Below are 12,553 nucleotides of genomic sequence, written 5' to 3'. Positions count from 1 at the left end.
CAATATCTGAAGGCACATTTTAAAATAGATCAGTAAATGATAATATTTTTGGTTTAATCTCTTGTTATAAAGTTTATATTCATGCTGCATCTCTCTATTTTTGAAATAACAGAAGGAGCAGCCACCACTCAATAGACTTCTTCTTGCAAATCCTTTGGGTTTGCATACCCTCCAACATCCTGCACCATCATAATATGGAAGGATGCATCACATGACACAAAGGTGGTGTGAAGTATAAAATCTGACCTCACGGCTAAAGAAACTTTGCCCTAGAGCTGTGAATGCTTTTGTTCCATCTTTACATCACCTTTCCCCCCAGAGTCCCCTTCATTCCCAAACAGTTTTTTTTTTGTCTCACCATCAGTCCGTAATTCCCTAGAAATATCTCTAAACACATTTTGCCTAAAGAGTGCACTTTGGAAAGACATGAAAAAATCACTGTTGCTTAGACAAAGTAAAAAAGGAAATTCCAAAAAACAATGCTGACTGATATTTATAAAATCTTTAATTAGAATGATTTTTTCTGCATTTTTATCAAATGGCAGTCCAGCGTATAAAACAGTTAGGTGGTATATTTGGAAAAAACAGGAGCAGGTCTGTCAGTGAGGCCTTCTGCTAAACATTGAATACTGGATTTGATTTTGGGGTTCATACAGCTTTGCTTCTCTTAAAATCACTTACAGTCATTATTTTGGAGTTTGTGATTTGTGCTGTTCACTAAATGCATTCTTCTTTATGATTGCCTACTGAACCAAGCTTATTAGTGGAGACACTGGGCTGTTGCGTCATCTGGAGTAGTGCACTCAGAAAGAATGGCATTGGTTCCTTTTGTGCCCAAATAGACTTTTTCATCAGCGAACCAACATATGCTAGTGCAGATGCTACCTAATTATCTCCAATGACACACTGCAGTCTTCAACTAATACTGCAATCACCTGCTAAACCGGTTACATGTATAAAAGATTTAAAAGATCCATAATATAGTAATTCTTTTAATATAATATTTTTGCTTGTTTTGCAACCATACCACCTCAATAACTTTCAGCCTGTTATGGCTCAGCCTATTTTCTCATGTGAAGGGCTCAGTCCTCTGATTATAAGCTGAAAACATCACCTATATTATTTTTGGCTCGCATATTTGCCCCAACAAAATAAGCTAAAAATAACATGACTTTGTCTAAATGTTCACTGCCAGACATAAAACACACAGCTCTTGTTTTATATGCGATTAAGGTTTTTCAGTTCGTATTTATAACGGAATGGTCTGTACACTGACTTGACAGTTTATCAGGCACACCAATGTTATGCAGGTATCCTCCACAATGCCATTCTTCAATGTTCTTCTGAAAAAACAAATGCTAATTTTTTTCTACTTGTCTTTTAACATGACTTTGTATTCTTGTTGTAGTAATTCTCATTCAACAAGTGTGAGAGTCATTGCTTTCAAAATTGTTAGGGGAATGTATGTTTTGGAAGTGATGCAATGAATCATCCACTCACTTAATGTTTTACAGAAAACACTTCAGCTTTGCATGAAGAAAGAGTGATTTCAAAAGAGTTTTGAATCCACAGAATGTATGAGGAAGTGGTACCCTGAAGTACCACTTTATGGCCTCAGTGGACATACCCCTAACAATCAGCACATTTGTCCTACTAACAGGAACTCCAAAACAGCAGTGAGTGTAAAAACCAAAATGGCCAAAGAAACAATCGAGAAAATTATTAATCTAATTAATGGCTAAAGGTTGGATGTCAGAATAAAAAAAAAAATCTATATATATAAAAGTCAATTTATGTGTGAGTATATGTATGTATAGGGTGGTCCAGATCTAATTATGCAATTTTCATTACGCTATAACTTATTAAGTTTATTACATAGAAAATCACCCGAAAAAATCCCAGACCATCGAGAAGTGTGCGAACTGACGACATGAAGAATTGTCTTTGCGCCGAACTGGAATCGTCCCCGTATAAATCAAAGTCATCCAGACGATCTCGATCTGCATAATTAGATATGGACCACCCTGTATGTTAAGGCATCACGTCCGAACGGCTGGAGCGATTTTCATGAAACTTAGTACACATGTTTCTCATTGGTCAACTAAAAATACTGTAGGGTGAAATCAACCCTAACCCACCACGTTTTGGGTAGGGTGAGGGGTGATCTTAAGGTCTGGTATGCATGTTATCATTCAGTTGACACTCGGAACGACCACCAGAGGGCGAACTGGAGGTGACTGCCAGCATTCTTTATATTTGAGCAGCACCGCTCCCCTGTTGCTTTTGAAATTAAATAGAGTTGGCCGGTTCAGAGCGTCAACTGGATGATAACATACAGTACATACAAGACCGCAAGACAAGCATTCATTGTTAAATTATTTTTATTTTTAAAGTTGTGTTTTTTTTATTATATTTTTCTCAAACAATTAAAAAAAAACACTTTATTTTCCTCCCAGGCAATGCTGGGTATTTTGGCTAGTAAATAAATAAATGTGTGTCAGATTTTCCTGATACAGAAATATGTATATAAAAAGCATAAAAAACCCAGTCCTAACACTATTGCAGAACACAATCATGTATGACCCTGAACACACACTCACAATTGAGATTTGAAAATTAACCTGTCACACCAAGTAAATGTGACAGGGAAGGATTTTAATGTGACACAGCTGGTAACACCTTATGCCTATTTTTCCCTTGAACCGAGGAAGAGAAGACCCAGACACATGAAGTCAATCCCGCTCAGTTTTCAGAAGCACCACCCTTCTGGTTCATCCATTATAGAAGAATGAGGATAACCGGAAGTCGGTGTTCATTCTGGACTCTGCTCCAGTCAAGACAAATTCTCATAAGGTGACAGCCTTATTTAGTAGAACAACTTTTTTGGCAAAAGAGCCTTGGGCCTACAGCCCTGATTTCTTTTTAACTGTGTTTATTTACTTGTCCAGTTAAATGGGATTTTCCAATGGTGGTACTCCAACACTTTGACAGTGTCACCCATCTTGCTTATAAACTAAAATCCATGAAATGTAGGAGGAGAACCAGAGTGCCAGGAGAAAAACTTAACAAGATTGGTGCAAATATCAGAATGATCAAGACAACTACAACACTGTGTCCATGAAAGTTGTCAAGATATTCAATTCATGTTACAGGCCAACTATCCCAATATTAAGTAAATCTATAGCATCTTGATGTAACATTTATTGTAAATTACCAGATTTAAATGGATCAATGAAATGACGTTCAGAATCTTAAGATGTACTGATGCACAATACTACAGGTAGATTCTCGTCAGTGGAAAATAAAAACTACTACAAATGCTCAATTACAGGCCGACTTTAACTTGCCAGAGCGTGAAATCTAACCAAGAGCCTTGCAGAATTAAACATTTGTATGCAGGTCTCATTTTCGCAATTAATTCTTTTTTTGTGTGACTGACAATTCTTCAAAATAAGATTATTCATTTGAAAGTCAAATAATCATGCATATTGTTAGAAATTAACTTGCCAGTTAATTGAAGGAATTGCTTTCCTTTTTTCTTTTGTCTACTGTTCATTATGTTTGTGCTATTCTATATCTGAAAGCCTGTAAATGAATATTTATTCTGCAAGAAAATTATTTTTTAATGTTTAAAAGCTTTACAAAAATTCAAAATTGAAGCAATAGATATTCAACCATTGCTATTAGTAGTAGCAGTTGAACATACAAAAAAAACCCTCTAATTAACATTCTAAAATTGTATGGTAGAACTGCAGTGACATAATTGCTGGAGTGCTATTTGCCTTGCGAAATAAAATTATAGATGCACAACACTTAAAAAAATATATATAATTACAGCTTTGAGGTACTGTTGAAAAGGTTATGTCACCCACATATGCTTGATGTAATTAATGCCACTTAAACATGGCTAATATATTAGTAGCAACTTGTGAAACAAGATCAATGTTTGGATTTTCCAAAAGAAAATGCATTTTAATTAAAAACCAGGGAGCATTAATTTACTGGGGTTATATTTGTTCATAAAAACGATATAAAAACTATGAGACAATGACGCTGTTTATATGTGAGTAGGACCAGAAATAGGGCAAGCACTTACACTGCAGCTAGTTGATGCATCACTAATTATTAAGAATGTGCTTGGGAATATGCAAACATGCCAATCATCTAGCTGCACCTTGAGCAGATCAAAACAATAACAGAAACGTGTGTATGTGTGTGCGTGTGTATGTGTATGTGTATGTGCGTGTCTCCACCCCTGTGGCCACTTAAAAACAAAGGTGTCAGTCTGTTTAGGTGAGTAATGCTTTCCTTTTTGAACACGTCTGTAATGCTCTTCAAGATTCCAAACTAACTGGATAGCTTTTATTTCATATTTTTATTTCACAGATGTGTGTATGTATGTGTGTGTGTGCTTGGGTGAGCCTGTGTATATTGTGGTAACTGACAGAACAAAGCAAACACAAACCAAATGTCTTTCAGTAGGGCGTTGGGTCACTATGGGCGTCCAAAGCATGTTCTTTGTGCCTTGATGTACTTTCTCAAGAAAAGTGGAATACAAACCTATCCAACCATGACAACATTTCAACATTTTTGGTTAAGTAATGATGATGGAGACACTGCCTCAATAGCCACTCCATATTCTCCCACAAGTGTTCAGTTGGGCTAAATCCTATTGAATACAATGGCCATATTTCGTGCTTTATATGCTATTAAGCTGTTTATTGCCATCCATGACACAGAATGTTCAAAGAATATTCTGCTACCATCAGGAAAAAAAGCTTTACCAATAGGATGCATGTGATTTCAGATTTGATTTGTATTTATTTCTCTTCATGCTTCGCAGTTAGGAGACCTGGGTTCGCTTCCCGGGTCCTCCTTGCGTGGAGTTTGCATGTTCTTCCCATGTCTGTGTGGGTTTCCTCCGGGTGCTCCGGTTTTCTCCCACAGTCCAAAGACATGCAGGTTAGGTGCATTGGCGATCCTAAATTGTTCCTAGTGTGTGCTTGGTGTTTGGGTTTGTGTGTGTGCCCTGTGGTGGGCTGGCGCCCTGCCAGGGGTTTGTTCCAGCCTTGTGCCCTGTGCTGGCTGGGATTGGCTCCAGCGGACCCCTGTGACCTTATGTTAGGATACAGCGGGTTGGACAATGACTGACTAACTGACTTATTTCCCTTTTTCTTGCCACCACTTTGAAATGAACTTATTTTAACTGTTTGCTGCGAGAAAAAGAATTTGGGCATGTAATTATATTCTGTTGTATGCCATATACTCTATTTACTCAATTACTTTTTGAAAAAATATAACGAACAACATACTGTTTCAATCACCACACTTATGTGACCATCTTGATGAGCGAGTTACTACTCCGTCTTTCCTTGGCTCTTGAATCTTTCATGATCTGACCTTGGCTTGGAAAAATAATGTACAATTCATTTTGGGTGGTTTAAAGTTCAAGAAATGCAATAGATTTTATTTTTGATTTGGGATATTTTAGAAGACTTTTTTTTATGTCCTCCCCCATTGTTTGCTGTATGTGAGACAGGTTTTCTAGCTGTCACTAGGTAGGACGACGTTGATTTAACGTTACAAACCTATTCTTTAGAATTCCAACTTCCTGATTAAGACCCTTGATTTACCTTGTCTTAATTATTCCTTTCTTCATTTCTGTGACTAGTGTGGTCATCGCAACATCTCACAATCAACATTAAAAGAGTCTGTGGCTTTGTTCATATCAACTTGTGACAGATTTTCACGTCAACATTAGTTTAAGAACTGCTCTTCATGAAATACCACACAGGTTGAATAGCCTCTGTCATGGAAGCTACTGCTAAACATGCTTCAACAAACAGTCCTATCTCAAAGTAACTTAGATCTTGCAGGCTTTAAAATCAGTAAAAAGAATACTTAAGCAAAGAGCTTTAGGGTCCATTACATAAATCAGCTTACGAGTGAAATGCTAGCGAGACCCAAACAGCTTTGTTTCCACTCAACAGAAGTGAAGAAAATAAAAGAAATAAGAAGAACACACCTGGGTGAAAAAAATGAAAAAAAGTTCAGGTAATTAATTATTATGTACACAGATGAAACTTTGAGAATACTCTGTCACTAGCATGCCAAATTTTCTGTTTTCTGAGATTATTTTAATTGCAATAAGAAATCACCAAAATCAGACTCATTCAGGATTTGCAGTTGAAAATGAATTAGGCCACCTTGAAAGCTACTAAGAATTAGTTTGATGGAAAACAGGGGGCAGTTGACCTTCCCTCCCCAGAATATATGCCCAGTAGGGCCAGTTGACAGCACAGAGCAGAAAAGAGGACAGGAGAGGAAAACAAAATCACCATATCACAATATTCCTGAGTAACATAAACCTTTGGAGATTCCATGGGTATTTGTGCCAGGTAAAATCAATGCTGCCCCCTCTTGGCATTTTTAAGTGCCATATGCCACATGCTGAACTCTATGACTCTAAAATCTATTTCACCGTTATGTTTATATTTACCCTGATTTCTTGTTCCATGGACAAGATTAGCAGAGTGATCAATGCAAATGGATAACTGAGAGTTTTGGTTACTATTAATGGGGAGAAACGTCAAGGGTGGCAGTGAAAAACATCTAGCATGCACATTTCTTGAACTGTCGGTTATTTAATAGTATGGTAGTGGGTAATACTGAAATATCTGCAGTAAATTTTCCAAAGAACATACGGCTGTAAAACTAAGAGCAAGAAGAATATCAATTCACCATTTCACAAAAACCACATAAGCTTTCTAAAATTTCTTATGAATGCATTGTAATTAAGGTATAAATTGCATTTTAGCTTTTCCCTGAAGTATTTTACATATTAGATTGTCATGCATTTTATGTGAGCACTGATACCAAAAATGTTTGTGTCCATGATTGATTGTAGCAGCGATCCACCTGTGCTTTATCCACTTGAATTACTGCAACTTGTTGGAATGCCATAACTGTTTTGCTGTGCCAATTTAGCTTACAGTATTTTTAAAAGAAAATATTTTATTTAGTATGTTACAGCATGCAGTTTGGATTATATTTTCTTCTTTCTTTTAGTTGTACTAAACGTTGTACATCAATGGCTTCAGATTACCTTACTAGAATCATTTTTTCCTGTCCTCTAATTTTCTGTTATTGAACTTTCTTAGTCCATGTTGATTGACTGTTTAATTCGTTAATTTTCTAACTAATATGCCATTTTGGCATAGATCCCTTAATCATTTCCTATGCTCCCCTTGATTACTGTACCTTCATAATAGAGGTAAGAAGGAGAAGGAGACAACTGATACGTGTGCATCTTATTGGCAAACATGTACACAAAGTAATTAGCTACAATATATGATGTGAAAAGTTTTGGAACTGTTCTTAGGTGACAAGCAAGTATGCACTTCATTGTACTCTGAACAAATGATGATAAACTTGACTTGATCTGTTAGATGAGTTTTATAATATCTGAAATGAGGTAGCATGGTGGCCAAATCGTTAGTGCTGCTACCTTATAGCTCTAGAGATCTTTATTTAAATCCAAGCCTTTTCACAGACTGTGTAGAGTTTGGATTTCCTCCTACTTTCCATGTAGGTTTCCTTCATATGCCAAAAACATGGAGATTAGCTTGACAATAAAGTTTAAACTGGCCCAGTGTAACCTAATATGTGTGCATCAGTGTTCCTTAAGATGGACATCCAGGGTTAGTTCCTACCATGGCACCTCATGCTGCTTGGGCAAGTTCTGGATAACTACAACCCCTGGTGGATCTATGGGTGGTTATTTTAGCTGAGTGCTATCACAGTTTGTAATAATATGATCGAAGCTCATTCTGGCCTGTCTATGTGGACTTTGTGTCTTCTTTCAATGTATATGTTGATTTTCTCTCAGTACCCCAATTTCCTCCTTCATTACTTTGTTAACATAACCTTGTAAAACACATTTAATCAATTGATGGTCATGAAGTAAGGTGTTAACCAGCAATGGACGAGGCTCAAGTGCTCAGATTCATTCCTACAAAGCCAGTTAACCTAACATGCTTGTCTTTGGGGACTGACAGAAAAATCAGGGAGCCTGCAGAAAACACACATTGACACAGACTACAGGATTTGGGTCTAATCACTGTGTCACCATTCCACCCATATTAGTTTGACAGGTAATATTAAATCTAGTCTTCATTTTGAGGGTGGTTGTATGAATAACTGCACCAATTAGGGCTGATAACTGCATTTGTTCTTACTGCTCCTGGCATAGACTTGGCCACCCCAAAACACTTCATGTGTTCAGAAAATGAACATCTATATGGAACACCTGTAATAAAGAATTGAGCAACCACAAACCTAGAAGAAAGAGAGTGCTCTCATTCTCTTAATGTTTTTTTTCTTAGAAATCGTCTGTGTTTGGGTTTTTGTGCTGCCTTGAATATCAGCTATTAAGCCTCAAAGCAATCCTTTCACCAGTAGCATCACACACTAGACAGAAACCAACTGTGGATATGGAGGCAGTCCTTTCAAGTCACTCTGATGTACAGTACACAGCTGCTCACTCATACAGGCCAGTTAAGACCCTGGACACATACTTTTGTTTAAATGATCTGATCGAAACTCAAAATGTAACAATATTTCTATCTTTTCTGGGGTTTAACTCTGCTTCGGATTCAAAGTGGGACAATTTAGGTATTCTTACAGATCCGTGCTCAGTTGTGTACATGTTATCGTTCATTCAAACGGTATAAAGAGTATTTATTATTAATAATACGGTCATATTTATGAAATTGGTAGTTAGTGTAATGTTAATAAGAAAAATTATGGCTTTGCCAGTTATACTATCTTCTTGTTAATATTTTTGTATTAAAATAACTGAGCTTTTAAAGATTGTAATTTGGAGTCTTTCAGAAAAGCACACACATTCTTTTTCTTTTTATGCCACTTTGCAGCTAGAAAAGGCACTGAACAAGGGATTTATATGGCATGCTGCTGGCAAGATGAAAGCTGGTTTTGTAATGTACAAAGAAATCCACTTGATATAAAAATGATTTAAACAAGACAACTACCTACCATCCACCACCCCCATTCAGTATGTATATTACAGTGTACATGCATTCATAAATCTACAGCCTGGGGAATATATATATAAGACACACGCAAGCAGTATGAGAGTGGGAGACAGAGAAGCAAGTCGCCCTGTAGATTGTCAGCTTTTGTTCGTGAATCCAACCTTGTTACACAAGAAAGGGGTGATCACAAGGTGGAACTGTAGCAGAGAAAAAGACCTCTCAGTTGGCCTTTATATTGATTCTAAGGGTGCTGAAAAGGTCTTTGGTCATGCCCTTACCAAAGCATACTAATTTGCTCGATCAAGTCTGTCAGAATATCGACTGGAAGGAGCCACAGCGGCTGCCTTTGTGTTCTTTACAGCGGGGAGCCTATCTGTGAAACAGGATTATCAGGGGTCATGCAGGCAGTCAAAGGATGTCCATCACTTTCTTTCGCTAATGCAATGGGACGGGCTCCAGGACGTGATTGAGATGTAGGAGACAGAAGGCATTGTGGTGAAGAAATCAACACCCCACGCATGCAAATTCAGTGACAACTGTGAACTGCACTTGCAAAAGCAGCATACTGCTGAAATTATGCTACATCTAATAAAGCTACCATGGAAAATGTGACATCAGATAAAATTTAAAAACTTGACATTTATTTTTTGGACTAGTGTTTCAAAGGATTATGTTGCATGTCATTTATAATCACAGAAAATGTTTGTTTTACTCTATGAAGAATCCTGAGTTGTGATCCTCAAAAATACAACACCATGCATTTCAGTTAATCTATCATATATATTCATATACAATAATATTGAACACTTCCTTAATACTACTTGTTTCTTGTTTATTTTTACTTTATGTTAATTTGTTCATTTATGGTGGCACAAAAATGCAGCTCTGATCTAAAAGTTCAGCTCCTTGTGCTTGAATCGTGTGGCTGGCTGTTTTCCATACAGAGTGTGCATGTTCTCCAGCTGTTTGGGTGGGGTTTCTTCTCATACTACAATTTTCCTGTGGCACCCCCATGGACCTACAGGTTACATTAATTGGTGATTCTAAGTTGTGTGAGTAGACCCTGAGATGAATTGGTACCTGGTCCAGGGCTGATTCTTGCTATGTGCCCAATGGCTGTGGAGATAGACACTGACCTACATGGCCGTTAATTTGATTAATCTGCTGTGAGAATATTAGAGTTTCCTTTATGAGTCTGAAATGTTTGATTTGCACAATGATTTAAAGTGCTGCTTTTCAAAAGTGCAGAAAAGTGTGCAGAAAGCCAATCAATCTTTACACGGAAATGTTACTAAATCTAAGTGAGTTTATAGAATACATGGAGTGGGAGGTTGAATTATAAAAGGGGTCGCTGGGTGGGAGTTACATACATACATATATATGTGTATATATATATATATATATGTGTATATATATATATATATATATATATATATATATATATATATATATATATATATATATATATATATATATATATATATATTCTATAGCTAACATGCATTTTTATAATTTGTACATTCCAGAAGTGCATTACCTAGATACTACCCATGGCTTAAAGAAATTGATGTTTATAATGCATTTTTCCTTTTATGTGCAATTGCACTAGAGAAGTTTTATTTTTAACCTGATGCCTTATTAAATAGATTTGGCACTCAATGCAGATTCCTAACCCAGCTCATGCACTTAAACACACTTAAATCATTGAGGCAGGCAGTGTAGCATAGTGGTTAAGACTCTGGACTTCAAACGCTGAACTTGTCCATTTAAATCCTGCTACTGCCACTGTGTCACCATGAGCAAGTCAATTCACTTGCCTGGAAAACCAAACGAAATGTAACCAATCGTATCTGAAATGTTGTAAGTTGTCTTGAATAAAGGTGTCAGCTAAATCAGTAAATACTAATAATCGATTAGATTTTACAGTGTTAGCATCGGAAGAAAGGCATGAACCAAGTCCAGACTAAATAATCACAAGCCAGTTTAGAGTCACCAGTTAACATAGGCATGATGGGGTGTGCAAACTCCATGCTGATGGTAGCCTAACCACTCAGTGAGCTCAGGTCTTTGAAGATGGCAAGCAGCAGTACTGTTCCACTCTTCTTGACTGTCATGCAGCATGTACATACAAATTCATTTTTCAGTAAGGCTCTATGTGACCCTGTAATGTAGAAGGTATAGAAGGCCAAAGATCAAAAAGCATGTGTACAGTATAGCTTCTGACAGGGCTGGTTTGAGGACATGGGGGGAGGATTTTTAGGCTGTACAGCAGCTCACGTGCTTTCCTTTTCAGTTCTCTGTTATTTAGAACCCAAGAATGCAGGAGACCTGTTATAGTTCATCAAGCCTTACCTCTTATTTTCTGACTACTGTACTTAAGAAATCAACGGCTCAAGCAGTCACCATCACATTGACCATTCAAAGAATGAGACTCATCATTGTCAGAACAACCTTTGGTTCTTAATCACTTAGTACTTTATTAAACAGGGTAGCCAAAAGCACCTTAACTCCGTTTTGTCCTTGCACATGCAGAACATCTATAGTGCTCTAGTGCAGTAAGCCACCACACAGTGCAGCAACTAAAACCTGCTTCTCTTTTCTCTGCAGACCAGGGGACAAGTTCCAAAACAAACTGTGACGACACTTCCGGTTTTACTGGAAAGTACCACCCTTCCGTTCTGGGGTCTTTTTAAAGAACAAAGGGACTGGAAGTCGTCATTCACTTGGGAAGCCACTTCTGAGGAGTGCAGAAAGAAAATTATTTGCTGATTAAGCTTGAAAGTCACAGGGCGTTGGCTAATTTAGGTTGCCCTGAACATGAGAGTCTATGATTTTTTATTGAACTCTTTTTGTTTTGTCTTCATTAAACGGGGTATCCAGTTCATCCCCAGCCCTTTATGATCTCTCTGATTGTTCTCTTTACTCTTTAGTCCCTCTCTCTCTTACTATATATATATATACATTGTATATATGTATATATATATATATATATATATATATATATATATATATAGTATATATTAGGCAGTATGAGATAGAGACTGTAGGTTTGTACTTAAGTTGAACTTGTATGTAAGTCGGAACGGGTACATTATTTTAATAAATGCTATTGTTGACTGACTGTAACCAAGTGCTCTGCCAATGAATGATGGAGTTTCACCTCTTTCTGACCTTTTTATTATTTCTACTTAATTTTCAATTGTGATGGTTTTTCTCTTCTTTACTGTATCACCAGCACTTGCATCAGATTTTTGTTTCAGAGACATTCTTGAAGGATGAAGACAAAAGGTTAAGATGAGCTCTTCTGCACAGCATTGAACACGCTATCACAGCAGGAAGGCACCCGTCATCAACACGTCTGATGTACTGACAAGAGACAACTTCCTGCTATGTACGTAATAGTACAAGCAGGCTTGCTATTGAGAATGACTGGGGGCGGCAAGGGGGGTTCATCACCAGCCCACTTCACAGTCACCTCCACTGCAGTGCCTACAGCATCT

Source organism: Polypterus senegalus, chromosome 7, assembly GCF_016835505.1.
Source record: "Polypterus senegalus isolate Bchr_013 chromosome 7, ASM1683550v1, whole genome shotgun sequence".
Taxonomy (NCBI): Eukaryota; Metazoa; Chordata; class Cladistia; order Polypteriformes; family Polypteridae; genus Polypterus; species Polypterus senegalus.
The sequence above is the reverse complement of the archived record's forward strand: the minus strand, read 5'-3'. Positions refer to the sequence as shown.